The sequence below is a fragment of the Lucilia sericata genome, unplaced genomic scaffold, assembly GCF_015586225.1.
Source record: "Lucilia sericata isolate MDLA Ls3-8-SP2 unplaced genomic scaffold, ASM1558622v1 Contig000751F_arrow, whole genome shotgun sequence".
NCBI classification, from domain to species: domain Eukaryota; kingdom Metazoa; phylum Arthropoda; class Insecta; order Diptera; family Calliphoridae; genus Lucilia; species Lucilia sericata.
In genome coordinates, this window is record NW_023994748.1 from 114583 (window position 1) to 132392 (window position 17810).

Genomic DNA, 17810 nt, shown 5'->3' on the forward strand with positions numbered 1-17810 from the left:
ATCAAAAATTTATAAAATTTCTCAAAACACATATTTTTTCCTTTAAATGCTAAAATCTACCCAAAACAAACTAAATGCCCTAAAAAAATGTAAAAATAATTAAACCAAAAAAAAAAAAAAATTAACCAAAAAAAAAAACAATTAATCCATTTAAAAAGTCGAAACAAAACCCCAAAAGCAAGAAAATTTCCAAATTTTTTTTAAACATTTTATCCTAACATCAAAACAGCAACCCGTTCATGGAAAAGGCCTTTTGCAGAATGCTTGGTGAGTGAAAATTAATCCTTTTGTTTATTTTCTTGCTTTCTTATTAAAGCAAACAAACAACCAAACGCTGAGAACTTATTAAAGATCGTTCGAACATGCAACCAAACAAGTTGTAATCTAATTCCATTATTTACAACCGAAATTAAAAGAGCGTCAAACCTTTCTTGACCTAGATTTGAATGCAACCTAAAGTACATATCCACACAAACCTATGATAAATGAACAGCTGTTCGAACAAAAGTTCAATGAACTTTAATAAGATTTACTTTGTTTCTTTGTTTGCTTTCTTTAAAAAAAAAAAATGCACCATGGGTAGAAAAAGAATAAATAATAATACTTTTGAGAAAATTTAAATGAGGAAAATTAGATATTTTTTTTAAAATACAAAAAATTTGATAATATTTATTTAAAAATTAATTTATTTAACTCTAAAGAAAAAAGAAAAAAAATAATTTGTTTTTTTTATGTAATTATATTGTTAGATTTGTTACAAAAAAAAATTATACCTTTGTTAAACATTGTTAATTGGTAAACTCCTAAAAAAATTGTTTTAATTTTTTTATAGTATAATGTTATTATTTCTATAATTAGATTCCTAATATTAATAAGAAGTTAATATGAAATTTGAATTTTAATAAACATTGTGTAACATTTAAAATTTAAAAATTTAATTATCTACAATGCAAAATTTGTTTCGGAATAAATATTTCACAATGAATGTGTAAAATTGTAAAGTTTTGGTCTTCTTAATTGTTTGTAATGTGAGAATATTTTAATTAAATTTAGTTTAGGGGTTCTAGAAAACAAATATATGCCACTAGAACTAAGGATGGAGAGGGTTTTGAGGCATGTGTATCCTACAACATCAGGATCGCATAAATAAATTTTTGGTAATATTAAAGAAAATCAACTAGACTTTAGAGTAAAGTTTTAATATGACTAGATAAAGGGGTTTTGTTTGTTTTTTCTTCTAGTTATTAATTCGTTTCATTCAATGATATATAAATGTTAGTATTTTGAGAGTCTATAATAATAGAGCATGTAATAAGCCTTGATTGTTAAGGAATTAGGACACGAACTCCCCCACCCGACTCCTAGCTAGCTAATCAATGGCTCTCATCGTCCTAGTTTCTTAACATTCATTCACCGGAAATCAGAGTATAAAACTGTCATTAGTAAACAGAGCTTTGTTTAGAACTCTTATTGTGTATTTTGATTTCCTGGCTTTAGTCAGAATAATTTTTGATATTAGTTTAGTTTTCTAGCCATATCAATTTTATGTTCTTTCTAAAGATATAAAAAAAAGATAATCTTGTAGATTCTATGAGATTTCAAATTGATTCATTACATAAAATGGCGCCCAACGTGGGGCCCGAAGGAATAGCTCGGTTCTTTCTGGCTCGAATTTTTTGTTTAAATTTTTTAGATTTCAAATTTTTATAATTTTGAAAGGTTTTTTTTATGTCTTAAACTTGTGGAAGAATATCTATTGAAACTTTACAGGAAATTAGCTATTTGAGGTTTTAGCGGTTCGAATATGCTAACCGTTTGGTAGAAAGTAGTCATTTCTTTCTCTTGTTTAAACTAATTTATAACATTTCATAATTGTATAGCTCGTTATTAGTTTAAAATATTTTGGTTTTGAAATCCGATTGATAGCACATATTTTAATCAATGGAAATCATAAATATGCTGCCTGCAATTTATGACCTTGAGAAAATATGATATACCAATAGGAGATTTTGTATATAGCTAGTGGAATCAATTCCAAAATGTATTAAACATAATATAAGCTCCATAGACAAGTCTTGTTTTTCCTAATAGTTGATTTTTTTTTTTTGCCAAAGTAAATATATCTCACATGTAAACATTTAGAAGACCATAATAATCTATAAATTATTTTGATAATCTTTGATTTGGAAACCGAATCATTTATACATTGCATAATTCTGACATTGTTTTGAATTTTTTTGTTTTTCCGTATAGAAGAAAATTAATCAACATTTTCATTTTCAGTTTGTTTATATTTATTTCTATTCTTTTCAATTAATATAAGTATCTTATTAATTGTGTAAATTTAAATTAAAATCTAAATTTTCCGTAATAATAATACCTCTTAATATTTGAATTTATATTCCTTTTTATAACAAATCTACATTTTAAAAACTAATTATTTCTTAAAAAAAATAAACATATAGTTTGGAATATACATTTTAGTAAATTTTTTCTTTTAGCTTTTAGTAAAGTGATTTTATTAAAATCCATTTAAAATCCAACTGAACTTCCATTTGTTTTGTTATGAGAAAATTTTGTAGAGGAAAAAGTTCTTCTTCAAAAGAATCACAATTCTTATAATTTATCTAATTTAAATTAAAATTTTATATATTTTTTTCCAAATCACAAATAAGATTTCCAGTTTCTTCACTAGATTTATTTTAGCAAAATATTTTCTTGAGTTAAAATACACTCAATTAGAATTACTTAATATTTTTTTATATTACTATATTCGGATTTGTTTAGACTTTTCTTTGATAAATTTTTTTAATATGGCAACCGATCCAACATTTCCTCAAGGTGGAATACCACCACCATTGCCTTCGGCACCAGTTGTTATAGAGCCGTCTGTTTGCCAAATTTGTAAGAAAACAATGGAAGAAGGTCAAGAATGTTTGATTCTAAATCTTTGTAGCCACGCTTTTCATGGTTTATGTATAGAAACCCATTTAGAAACCTCATCCGAATGCCCCACTTGTAAACGTAATTGCCAATTATCAGAGCTGAGAAAACTTGTAATACAACCAAAAGGTACATTAGCAAGGTCTACTGGTACAAAACCGAGAGGTGCACTAGCACGTCATTATCAGACTAGAAGTGTCAGTAGAAATTTAACGCAAGACAATGTTGAATCTAATCCTAATGCTTATAATGTTGATGAACCGGTAAGAGCTCCAGAAACCAATACTCCTAATGTTTCAATTGAAAATGTAATAACACAAAATGATAATCAGGCAAGTGTTAGTAATAATGGGATAGATTATCAGGAAATCAATAGACTTATTGAACAAAACCTAACAAGACTTTTATCCAATATGAATTTCGTTCCAAATACCAATCCAGAATTACCACAAAACCCACAAAGAGCTTCAAGTCTTAATAACTCTAATATTCATATATTTGATCAGCCCAATGCACATATTTTAGATTCCCCTTTGCCACCCAATTCAACTGGTAACTCCTACCATAGCACTTTGAATGCTGACAAAATCTCATTAATCATCAAAAATTGGAATGTTACATTTGACGGGACTTCTAATGGACTAAACATTCAAGAATTTTTATACAGAATCAGAACCTTAACTAAAGATTATTTTAACAATGACTTCACCATAATTTGTCGCAATTTACACATTTTATTAACTGGAAAGGCTAGAGAATGGTACTGGCGATATCACAAACGTGTTGATACTATAGAATGGAACGAATTTTGTGAAGCCATAAGATGCCAGTATAGGGAATTTAAATCTTCATTCGATATAAGAGAAGAAATTCGCAACAGGAAACAAAAACCTGGCGAAAGTTTTGATTCATTCTACGAATCAGTTTCTACAATAATAGACAAACTTCCGACTCCTATGTCAGAATTAGAGCTGATTGAAATTTTGGCTAGAAATTTGCGACCAGACATTAGACAAGACCTTTTATATGTTCCAGTCCATTCGATACCACATTTGAGAAAACTGGTCCAAATGAGGGAAAATTTTTTGTCAGAAGAGCATGTTCGAAAGAATTTTGCCTCTAGAATGCCAAATGCAACATATCCTCGACGCTTAGCTGAACTTTCATCAGATGAGATTTCGGAAACAACCCAATCTATTGATGAAATAAATTCCGAAATATCTATAAACGCAATTCAAAATGTGGAATTCAATGGTAAATGCTGGAATTGCGATGGAATTGGCCACCATTGGCATGATTGTTTGCATGATAGGACTATTTTTTGCTACGGTTGTGGTGAAAAAGGAGTCTATAAGCCCAACTGCTTAAAATGTGCCAATAGAAAACAATCGTTTTCAAAAAACTTAAAAACTCCTTTTCCCAAAGACAGCAAATAATAAACGCACATTTTCCCTATCAAACCCTGAATATATCTGATGAAAAGCCCGGCAAAACTATATTGGACAAAGACTTGTATTACGAATATGATAATATTGAAATTCGGCGTAAAGGCCATGACGAACAAACTGAAAGGTGGGGTAAAATCTATAATGACCAAACTAAACCTGATATTGAACCTGGCAAAACTGAACTGGATAATGATTTGGACAAAGAATTTGATAAAATTGAACTTCGACAAAACAACAATGATAAACAAAACATTTATGAAGACGACACTAGCAAAACTATACTTGAGAAAGATATTAATTATGAATTTGGAAAGGTTGAAATTCGGCGAAAAGTCCATGATACAAATAAAATCTATGTAGAACCTAAATCTGTAGCTCCTCATCCCCGTTTACCTTACCATAAAAGATGGCAAATTTATCAGGAAAAGAGAAATCAAATTTTCAATGTTTCTTCTCTTTCTGTGCCTCTATCAAAGAAAATCAAACGATCTACATTACGTTTACGGAAATTTTATAAGCTTAAAAAAGTTTGTAGGAAATTTTTGATTTCAACTATAGTTACCGATAAAAGTGACATGAGATACTATGCTAAAGTTTCATTTTTAAATTTGCAAGAATATGGTTTATTAGATACAGGCGCTAATATAAGCTGCATTGGAGCAGATTTGGCAAAACACGATTATTCCAAATTTCCAAATTTTAATAAATGCAAATCTTATGTTAAAACAGCAGATGGCAAATCGCAAATAGTTATAGGTTGGTTGGATGCAGATATTCTGTTTAAAAACATTACAAAAACATTGAAACTATTCATAATTCCGTCAATCTCTCAACGCTTAATTTTAGGATTAGACTTTTGGCGTCGGTTTAACCTCTGCCCAGATTTCATCGGGTCTACTAATGTCATTGCTTTAAATAACTCTACAATCAGTCCTTCAGAGTTAAATAGTATGACTGATGTGTTGACAGATTTTGCCAAATCTAGTTCCTCGATAGACGAAAATTTCTATCCGTTAAGTAATGAACAGAGAACTCAATTAGACTCGATAATCAAATTATTTCCAAATTTTGATAAGCAAGGCTTAGGAAGGACTAAACTAATCCAACATAAGATTGAGGTAGGAAACGCTACTCCAGTAAAACAGAGATTCTATCCTGTTTCTCCGGCAGTAGAAAAACTTATGTTTGGAGAAATAGATAGAATGCTAGGTCTTGGGGTCATTGAACCTTCTTCATCTCCGTGGAGTTCGCCTATGAGGCTAGTAGTCAAGCCTAATAAGGTTCGGTTATGTTTAGACGCAAGAAAACTAAATCTGGTTACGAAAAAGGACGCATATCCGCTTCCAAATATAGGAGGAATCTTTGCTAGATTGCCCAAGGCAAATATTATAACAAAACTTGACCTTAAAGACGCGTACTGGCAAATTGGCCTTGACGAAAATTCTAAACATTTAACTGCTTTTACCGTTCCTGGACGCCCTCTGTACCAGTTTGTGGTCATGCCCTTCGGGCTATGTAACGCGCCACAAACTATGTGTAGATTAATAGACGAGCTCATTCCCCCAGACTTAAAAAATTGCGTTTTTGGCTATCTTGATGATATAATCATTGTTTCTGAGGATTTTGAATCCCATATTGAGGTCCTGGTGAGATTAGCATCTCAATTTCGAAGAGCAAATTTAACACTTAATGTAGCGAAAAGCAAATTCTGCGTAACTAAGGTGAATTATTTAGGTTTTGTTATAGGAGATGGTGGAGTCACAACTGATCCTGAAAAAATCAGTGCGATTGTCAACTGGCCTGTTCCTAAAAACCTAAAGCAAGTGAGAGGATTCCTTGGATTGGCGGGATGGTATCGCAGGTTTATAAAAAACTTTTCCTCAGAAGTCAGCCCGATTACCGATGTCTTGAGCACAAAGAAGAGATTTACATGGACACCTGAAGCTCAAGTTGCCTTTGAAAAAGTCAAAAATCTGCTCACAACCGCACCTGTCCTTACAAATCCTGACTTCTCCCAAAAGTTTTTCCTGCACTGTGATGCGAGTGATTATGGCATTGGCGCAGTTCTGGTGCAATTGGATGCCCAAGGTGAAGAAAAGCCCATTGCATACATGAGTAAGAAGCTTAATGCAGCGCAGCGTAATTACTCCGTCACAGAGCGGGAATGCTTGGCGGCAATGGAAGCCATAAAGAAGTTCAGATGCTATTTGGAGATGCAGGAATTTGAGGTTGTGACAGATCACTCTAGCCTGTTATGGTTAATGAAACAATCAGATTTAAGCGGTCGACTGGCCAGATGGGTTTTTAAACTACAACCGTATAAATTCACCATAAGTCATAGGAAAGGAAAAGAGCATATTGTACCCGATGTATTGTCAAGATTACCAAACGAGGAAATAAACGCTTTAGAAATTGTCGAGCCCCAAATTGATTTAAATTCACCCTACTTTGAAGATCAAGATTATACGGATTTAAAAGCAAAAGTATCTGAAAACCAAAATAAATACCCTGATGTAAAGATCGATGATAAGTATGTATATATTCGCACCGAACATTACACTGGCATAGAAGATCAAGAGAACTTGTCATGGAAGCTATGGATACCTTTTCGACTTCGTGAAGAAACAATTAAGAAAGCTCATGATTTGCCCACGACTTCACATGGTGGTATAGTAAAAACACTTGATTTATTACGAAGACATTTTTACTGGCCTGGATTAATAAGAGATGTAAGAAACTATGTTAGAAATTGCGATGTATGCAAGTCGACAAAAGCTCCAAACTTTATCATGAAACCGCCTATGGGTAAACATGTAATCTCTGAAAGACCTTTCCAGCGGTTATACGTCGATCTATTGGGACCTTATCCAAGGAGTAAAACTGGTTATATCGGATTGTTGATCGTGCTTGACCACTTAACCAAATTTCACTGGCTATGTCCTCTGAGGAAATTCACATCGATCAACATACAAAATTATTTAGAGCAAAACATTTTCCATACGTACGGTGTTCCAGAGGTCATAGTCAGTGATAATGGTAGTCAATTTAAGGCAAATGAATTGAATGCTTTTTTTACTAAATATGGCATTAAACATATATACACTGCATACTATTCCCCCCAATCTAATGCGTCGGAAAGAGTTAATCGCTCACTAATTGCGGGAATAAGAGCCTACCTTAAAAATGACCATCGACTTTGGGATGAGCAGCTGACTGCTATAAGTTGTGCTCTACGCAACTCCTACCATCAAGCCATAAATAGTTCACCCTATCATGCACTTTTTGGTTTCGACATGATAACACACGCTTCTTCCTACGAATTGCTTCGAAAGCTACAACTACTTGACGAACCAACTGCTCAAATCTCAAGAGATGATAATTTACAGCTCATTAGAAAGAACTTAAGGAAATATATAAAAGAAGCCTATGACAAGAACACAAAACAATACAATTTAAGAACTAGACCTCAAACATTTTCCATAAATCAAGAAGTTTTTCGGCGAAATTTTTCACAGAGCAATATGGAAAAGAATTTTAATGCCAAATTGTCGCCTTTATTCGTTAAAGCAAGAATTCGTGAAAAACTAGGAAATCACTATTACGTTCTAGAAGATCTACAGGGTAAACTAGTAGGAACATATCATGGTAAAGACATTCGGCCATAAACCCTATTTTCTATTTATTTTTGTTAAGTATAACTTCAAAAATATCTAGTTTTGTAATGGACGTTTATGTCCTTTATTTAAAACCAAATATTTTGCTATGAAAAAAATAGGAAACAAGACTTACATTCATATAAGAACGTCACTTTTTTTCCAATAATCCATATTGTATTTGGTTGTTGACCTTTTGGTATTTGTTGAACATTTTTCTGCTCACAGTGCAGAGCACTAATGGAAAACTTATTTATTATTGATTTGTTGCACAATTATTATTATATTCTTATTTTAGTATAAATTTTAAAATTCATATAATTTTTGTTAATTTTCAAAAGACACTTTGTTTATTTATGATCTTTACGATCATATGGTTTTTTACATACTGTTTTGTTTTGATTTTCTTGTTTTGATTTATGCATGAGAATTATTAATGAATGAGTATAAGAGTTTTTGTCTGAGCTAAGTGTGGTCAGGGTTCGGAAAACTATTTGTGGAAAATAAATCTTAAAATACTCAAACAGTGGGTAAATAACTTGTTTTGGAGGAAATTTTTTTGAGATTATAAAATTTTAAACATTAAAAAGTTATATCCAAATGCAACATGAACTTTTATCATCATGTTGTTTTAGAATATTTCATGCACTTCCTTATCATCAGTCTGCATGATGACTGAACCATTCAACAGCAATATTTAATTGAGTCTTGACTAAATATAGTCTAATTATAGTGGCAACATAATATACTGATTTTATGGCAACCTAATATAATTAATTGACAATTAATTGACATTTAATGTCAAATTTTTTCTAAATTTTATAAACATTAAGTTTCTTGGTCAGAAGAAAATTTCTAGAAGATCCTTTTCCTGTATATCTTTGAACTGAAGACATCAAATTTTCAGATAGTCGGAAAAAAATCTTAAAATTTTCCAAGTCATCAAAGTATAATTTTATACTTTTTCTTAAAATTTTTCATCGAAAAACTAGAATTTATACTCCATCAGGTAAATTTTGCCAATTTTTAGATTTTTTATTTCATTTAATAAATTTCATATAATAGGAAAAGGTTTCTGCCACGATTTTCTCCAATTTTACTTGGCACCTTAAATTTATTGGACTCAACCCACATAATCCAACTCAATCAGTGAATTGGATTAATCTTGCTTTGGAATCCCTTTATAGTAAATGAAATTTACAAAGGTAATTAAAATTCCAATTCTTTCATGCAGATAAATTATATCTAAAACCTCATTTTTTAATCTCCACCAGTTACCAGTAACAATCACTCATTTTTGCATTCCGAACACAATTCCCATACCTGGCGAGGGAATCCTCTTCCAGGGGATTTCTTAAATGAGTCACCAGAACGATCTCTAGAAGGAGATTGCGCAATGCTAGTGTTCTCTTTTCATTTAACTCCAACATAAACTCATCAGGCAGCTCTAAAATCCTCTTGAAACAACAACAACAATATTAATAAAACCACCACCAAAAATCATCAAACTCCGCAAATTCTCAAAAACTCAAAATAAATAGTTCTCTTGCAAAAATAATAAATCCCTAACAGTTCAATCAAACCAAAAGTTAAAGAAAAGTGCAAAACAAAATCAAGAAGAATTAAACAAAACAGTGGTTCCGAAACATGTAAAAGAGCATAAAACCCAGTGATTCCCAAAATGTTATTGTCAAAGGAGATTTATTAATTAACTATTTTTTTAGAGTGTTAAAATAGATGAATGTATTTATATTAATTGAAAAGAAAATTCGTAAAGAAATAAGAAAATGTATAGAATTTGGAAAATTTAAGAAAATTTAAAAATTTAAGAAATTTCAAGAATAATAATGTTCCAAAAAGGTTAATCCGTGAAAAAAAAATTAAAACAATGAAAAGAAATAAAATTGTGTACCCTATTGCCTGATTTTAAACTTACCCTAATATCACAGAAAATATAAATTAACAGTTAAAATGTGTAAAAATTTAAAAGTTTAATATCAAAAATTTATAAAATTTCTCAAAACACATATTTTTTCCTTTAAATGCTAAAATCTACCCAAAACAAACTAAATGCCCTAAAAAATGTAAAAATAATTAAACCAATAAAAAAAAAAAAAATTAACCAAAAAAAAAAACAATTAATCCATTTAAAAAGTCGAAACAAAACCCCAAAAGCAAGAAAATTTCCAAATTTTTTTAAACATTTTATCCTAACATCAAAACAGCAACCCGTTCATGGAAAAGGCCTTTTGCAGAATGCTTGGTGAGTGAAAATTAATCCTTTTGTTTATTTTCTTGCTTTCTTATTAAAGCAAACAAACAACCAAACGCTGAGAACTTATTAAAGATCGTTCGAACATGCAACCAAACAAGTTGTAATCTAATTCCATTATTTACAACCGAAATTAAAAGAGCGTCAAACCTTTCTTGACCTAGATTTGAATGCAACCTAAAGTACATATCCACACAAACCTATGATAAATGAACAGCTGTTCGAACAAAAGTTCAATGAACTTTAATAAGATTTACTTTGTTTCTTTGTTTGCTTTCTTTAAAAAAAAAATGCACCATGGGTAGAAAAGGAATAAATAATAATACTTTTGAGAAAATTTAAATGAGAAAAATTAGATTATTTTTTTAAAATACAAAAAAATTTGATAATATTTATTTAAAAATTAATTTATAATTTATTAACTCTAAAGAAAAAAAAAATTAATTTGTTTTTTTTTTATGTAATTATATTGTTAGATTTGTTACTAAAAAAAATTTATACCTTTGTTAAACATTGTTAATTGGTAAACTCCTAAAAAAATTGTTTTAATTTTTTTATAGTATAATGTTATTATTTCTATAATTAGTTTCCTAATATTAATAAGACGTTAATATGAAATTTGAATTTTAATAAACATTGTGTAACATTTAAAATTTAAAAATTTAATTATCTACAATGCAAAATTTGTTTCGGAATAAATATTTCACAATGAATGTGTAAAATTGTAAAGTTTTGGTCTTCTTATTTGTTTGTAATGTGAGAATATTTTAATTAAATTTAGTTTAGGGGTTCTAGAAAACAAATATATGCCACTAGAACTAAGGATGGAGAGGGTTTTGAGGCATGTGTATCCTACAACATCAGGATCGCATAAATAAATTTTTGGTAATATTAAAGAAAATCAACTAGACTTTAGAGTAAAGTTTTAATATGACTAGATAAAGGGGTTTTGTTTGTTTTTTCTTCTAGTTATTAATTCGTTTCATTCAATGATATATAAATGTTAGTATTTTGAGAGTCTATAATAATAGAGCATGTAATAAGCCTTGATTGTTAAGGAATTAGGACACGAACTCCCCCACCCGACTCTTAGCTAGCTAATCAATGGCTCTCATCGTCCTAGTTTCTTAACATTCATTCACCGGAAATCAGAGTATAAAACTGTCATTAGTAAACAGAGCTTTGTTTAGAACTCTTATTGTGTATTTTGATTTCCTGGCTTTAGTCAGAATAATTTTTGATATTAGTTTAGTTTTCTAGCCATATCAATTTTATGTTCTTTCTAAAGATATAAAAAAAAGATAATCTTGTAGATTCTATGAGATTTCGAAATGATTCATTACATCTAACATAAGCACACCCAGTCCTTAATGAGTCATTCGACAGTTCATGCAGCTACGTTAACAAGACTATAGACTAGATTAGAGACTAGACTATAGACTAGACTATAGACTAGACTATAGATTTGACTATAGACTAGACTATAGACTAGACTATAGACGAGACTATAGACTAGACTATAGATTAGACTATAGACTAGACTATAGACTAGACTATAGACTAGACTATAGACTAGACTATAGACTAGACTATAGACTAGACTATAGACTAGACTATAGACTAGACTATAGACTAGACTATAGACTAGACTATAGACTAGACTATACAGTAGACTATACACTAGACTATAGACCAGACTATAGACCAGACTAGTCTAGTCCATAGTCTAGTCCATAGTCTAGTCTATAGTCTAGTCTATAGTCTAGTCTATAGTCTAGTCTATAGTCTAGTCTATAGTCTAGTCTATAGTCTAGTCTATAGTCTAGTCTATAGTCTAGTCTATAGTCTAGTCTATAGTCTAGTCTATAGTCTATAGTCTAGTCTAGTCTATAGTCTAGTCTATAGTCTAGTCTATAGTCTAGTAGTCTAGTCTAGTCTATAGTCTAGTCTATAGTCTAGTCTATAGTCTAGTCTATAGTCTAGTCTATAGTCTAGTCTATAGTCTAGTCTATAGTCTAGTCTATAGGTCTAGTCTATAGTCTAGTCTATAGTCTAGTCTATAGTCTAGTCTATAGTCTAGTCTATAGTCTAGTCTATAGTCTAGTCTCGTCTATAGTCTAGTCTATAGTCTAGTCTATAGTCTAGTCTATAGTCTAGTCTATAGTCTAGTCTATAGTCTAGTCTATAGTCTAGTCTATTAGTCTAGTCTATAGCTAGTCTATAGTCTAGTCTATAGTCTAGTCTATAGTCTAGTCTATAGTCTAGTCTATAGTCTAGTCTATAGTCTAGTCTATAGTCTAGTCTATAGTCTAGTCTATAGTCTAGTCTATAGTTCTAGTCTATAGTCTAGTCTATAGTCTAGTCTATAGTCTAGTCTATAGTCTAGTCTATAGTCTAGTCTATAGTCTAGTCTATAGTCTAGTCTATAGTCTAGTCTATAGTCTAGTCTATAGTCTAGTCTATAGTCTAGTCTATAGTCTAGTCTATAGTCTAGTCTATAAGTCTATAGTCTAGTCTATAGTCTAGTCTATAGTCTAGTCTATAGTCTAGTCTATAGTCTAGTCTATAGTCTAGTCTATAGTCTAGTCTATAGTCTAGTCTATAGTCTAGTCTATAGTCTAGTCTATAGTCTAGTCTATAGTCTAGTCTATAGTCTAGTCTATAGTCTAGTCTATAGTCTAGTCTATAGTCTAGTCTATAGTCTAGTCTATAGTCTAGTCTATAGTCTAGTCTATAGTCTAGTCTATAGTCTAGTCTATAGTCTAGTCTATAGTCTAGTCTATAGTCTAGTCTATAGTCTAGTCTATAGTCTAGTCTATAGTCTAGTCTATAGTCTAGTCTATAGTCTAGTCTATAGTCTAGTCTATAGTCTAGTCTATAGTCTAGTCTATAGTCTAGTCTATAGTCTAGTCTATAGTCTAGTCTATAGTCTAGTCTATAGTCTAGTCTATAGTCTAGTCTATAGTCTAGTCTATAGTCTAGTCTATAGTCTAGTCTATAGTCTGTCTATAGTCTAGTCTATAGTCTAGTCTATAGTCTAGTCTATAGTCTAGTCTATAGTCTAGTCTATAGTCCAGTCTATAGTCTAGTCTATAGTCTAGTCTATAGTCTAGTCTATAGTCTAGTCTATAGTCTAGTCTATAGTCTAGTCTATAGTCTAGTCTATAGTCTAGTCTATAGTCTAGTCTATAGTCTAGTCTATAGTCTAGTCTATAGTCTAGTCTATAGTCTAGTCTATAGTCTAGTCTATAGTCTAGTCTATAGTTTAGTCTATAGTCTAGTCTATAGTCTAGTCTATAGTCTAGTCTATAGTCTAGTCTATAGTCTAGTCTATAGTCTAGTCTATAGTCTAGTCTATAGTCTAGTCTATAGTCTAGTCTATAGTCTAGTCTATAGTCTAGTTTATAGTCTAGTCTATAGTCTAGTCTATAGTCTAGTCTATAGTCTAGTCTATAGTCTAGTCTATAGTCTAGTCTAGTCAATAGTCTAGTCTAGTTTATGGTCTAGTCTATAGTCTAGTCTATAGTCTAGTCTATAGTCTAGTCTATAGTCTAGTCTATAGTCTAGTCTATAATCTAGTCTATAATCTAGTCTATAGTCTTTTCTATATATAGACTAAAAGATGTAGTGTATTTGAGATTCGCTATAGCCAAGTATAGCACTCTAACTTGTTTTATTTGCGAAATTACGAGTAGCTCATACAACCCAACCTACTTAAATTAGACAAAATGATTCTGTACCCAGACCTCCATCACAGAAATACTTTACATTCAAATTATCATTTTGCAATGTTTATGTTGTTATAATGTACCATGTAGTCGTGCTAGATTTTTCTAAAATTTTGTTGTTGTTTTTTTTTTTCATACACATTTTTATTTAAAACTCTAGTACTGACTCGCACTATTAACATTTTACGCACATTATGTTTATGAATTTTTATATTAAATGTTGCATGAACATTTGGAAAATGTTATCGACCATAGAATATTATTTGGTAGTTTTCCTAAACATTACATTTACAATAAAAAATATATTAAAGAATTCTATTTAAAAAAGGATTGTGGAAAATTTTGTCATGATACGCATACGATATGTATATTGCAAGACCATTAAAGGAAAATGATAGAAAAATATTCTCTTTAACTTGAAGGTGGTTTAAATTAAATTAAAAATCTTTAAGGAAGACCTTAAAGACAAAACTTATCTATGACAGACTAATAAAGAAAATGTCAATGCTCTTCACCTTGACATTATAAGTAATCTACTCAATAAAGTTCACAAAACCTTTTTTTGTTTATTAGACTTATTTGGAAAATAAAACAATATTATTTCGTTTTATCTTTTCTTTATTGCCACATTTTAATAACAACAATAATCCAATACAAAAGGCACAAAATTAAAGTCTACTTTTACATGTTATAATAATATTAAAATTCGTAGCATACTTTTAGCAACTGCTTAAATTCATTACATGGTACTTATTGCTTTTGTGCAAAATGTTTTCTTCTTTTTTTTCGTGCATGTTTACTTGCCATTTCGTTTTTTTATTGCAATTTTTTTTCGCTCGTATCACGTAAAATTCAATTATTGACAGCTGTTTGTTGTTTTCAACACGACGTATAACCGATATCATCGCTTTCTCTTCTCGTTAATACCTTCTCATACAATACACTTTACATTTTTATTAAAGTTTGTCTTTGTGCAAAATTTTACTGCATTCTCATACATTAATATTTGTTTCATTCATTCTTTCATTCCTGTGTATATCATGTCAGTCAGTCTGTCTGTCATTCATTCATACATTCTTTCGTTTTTGTTTTCTTCATGCATTCAGTCATGGTTTTTCAGTCAGTTCTCTATGTCAACTTTGTTTTTATACCCACCATCAAAAAAGATGGGGGTATATTGATTTTGTCATTCCGTTTGTAACACATCGAAATATTGGTCATAGACCCACAAAAGTATATATATTCTGGGTCCTCATTAAATTCTAAGACGATCTAGCCATGTCTGTCCGTCTGTCCGTCCGTCCGTCTGTCTGTCTGTCTGTCTGTCTATCTGTTAAAAGCACGATAGAGTCCGAATGGAAAGAGCTAGAGGGTTGAAATTTCACATAAATATTTCTTATAGGTAAGGTTTGTTTGGTATTGAAAATGGGCAATATCGGTCCACGTTCTCGGATAGCCCCCATACAAGTGGCCCTCGAAAAGCAGCTTTAACAGCCATAACTTGTTTAAAAATACGAATATAGCGATGAAATTCGACATAGGTAAGTTTCTTGTTATCCAAAATCACTGTGCAAAATTTTATGAGGATCGGTCCATAATTGATCCTACCCCCCATATAAGGTCCCCTTCAGAAAATGACTTTAACTATCATTACTGGCTTAAAAATTCTAGTATATAGATGAAATTCGTCATAAGTAAGTTTCATACGAGTCAAAATCTATCTAAAAAATTTTATGTTGATCGGTCCATGATTGACCCTACCCCCCATATAAGGTCCCCTTCAGAAAATTCCTTTAACGCTTATAACTGGCCTAATAATACGATTATATAGATGAAATTCGACATAAGTAAGTTTCATTCGAGTCAAACGAGGTTTGATGGTGGGTATATAAGATTCGGCATAGCCGAATATAACACTCTTACTTGTTTTAATACATTTTATATCCTGGTTATGTGTAAATATTTTACGAGATACAGATCTGTTTGCTATTTCTTTAATAGAATGCAATACATATCTAAATTGGAATTGTTTGTTATTATTTATGACAAATATTTTGCTATTATTATTGTTGTTAAAATGTCAGTAACAAGATGACATCAGTTCAAAACAGTTTATTATTATTATCTAGGAGGGTTAAGTACTATAAGATAAAAACAGCGTTTGAAATTTGGCTTAAATGTTTTAGTTAAGATAGATTGAGTTCCTGTGGAGTACAAAAATCTGTTCATAGTCTTTAAATCTTAGACGTTACTCTACAATTCGATACCAATATGGACTAAGACCCCAAAATCGGCTTTATATTCACATTGCCATGTGCTCTTTTCTTTGTGCCACAGCAGAGAGAGTAGGGCTTATAAGCAAATGATAAGTTCAAATATTTTGCCACTCCCTTGCTTCGGTACCGTTGCATACGACCAACCTGAGAGAAGTTCTTTGGACACAATAGATGAGACTCTGCATCAAAGTGAACACGTCAGAAATTTATAGTCCTAAAGCTATGAATATCTTATCCATGTTTATTTAACCCATTGGAGAATTAGTTGCCTTCTCAATCTGGCTGAGGTTTTTCAATGTTCTTGGGAGTTGATCACCACTTATATATTAAGATTTGAATTCTCCCGGCAGCTTGAAATGGCTGATGTTACTATTAGCACCATCCGTATTACTCCAGTATATTTATAGCTGCAGCGTTTTTTCCTAACTTTGAAGGTGACAACTAAATTGTCTTTGTTATCCTTTCACACCCCCCCCCCGGGCATGTTTCCATGATGTTCAGACCGCATCTTGGTGTATTGCAATCCGGGGGTAGATAGGTGCTACCAATAACTGTAGTCTTCCAGGACTATAAATTGGTGTTGACAATTTACTGCCTGGCCTAGTCCTTGCATAAATTGGAAAGAGGTCTAACCAGAGCACCACATAATCTGGTACAACGGGTGGCCAGTTGCCCACAGGACTTGTCGTGGCTGGTCAGTTGGTTGAGGTTTCTTCGGGATCCACGTAGTGGTTGTGGTTGAAACCTAAATCGCAGGAAGGGGGTGCTTGGTTAAAAGACTGATACACGGTGAAATATAAATTTTCAAGATACATTTCTGTTATCGTTCCTAGATGCAAGGAGCGGTACAAATTACAGATCATGACTGTGGATTAATAAAATGTTGGTATTGAGCTGATAATGCGAAGAATTGGTAAACGAAGATGAACGATGTTTCTGATGTCTACTTTGATTCTATAAAGAGAATGGCGTGATTGATGGATTTGACGGATGTGTTATAATGGGGAACCGAAGTAAGATGAACGATGAATGATGAATGAGAGTTAGACTACGGTCTATCTAGCCAATGGAGTGCGAAGTCGTCACTGCCCTTTCTTTAATTTTGAAGCGATTTTCCAACATGGTTGAGTGTATGCTCAACTTATCACAGTGGGTGAATGTGACCACTGAAATAAAGTCTTGTCAATTAATATAATCTGAGTTTTTTGGACTACCAATTATGTCCCCTAGGTGCTGTTGACGAATCAACAGAGCCTTAGTAGTGTGGTTGGGCGACATTATGTCGGGGTAGATTGAGCTTGCTCATGACACCTGTCTTTCCTTAACGTGACTACTTTGGCAAGAGATTAGATAGATAGAGTACTTGAGCAAAGTGCTTGTACATAGACCGGCATATCCATGTACAAAAATTACGACCTGCGTGTAACAAACACAAAGGGGCAGTGGTGAGTTGTTTACTTGATACTCACCCAGTGGTTGAAAAAGTACCA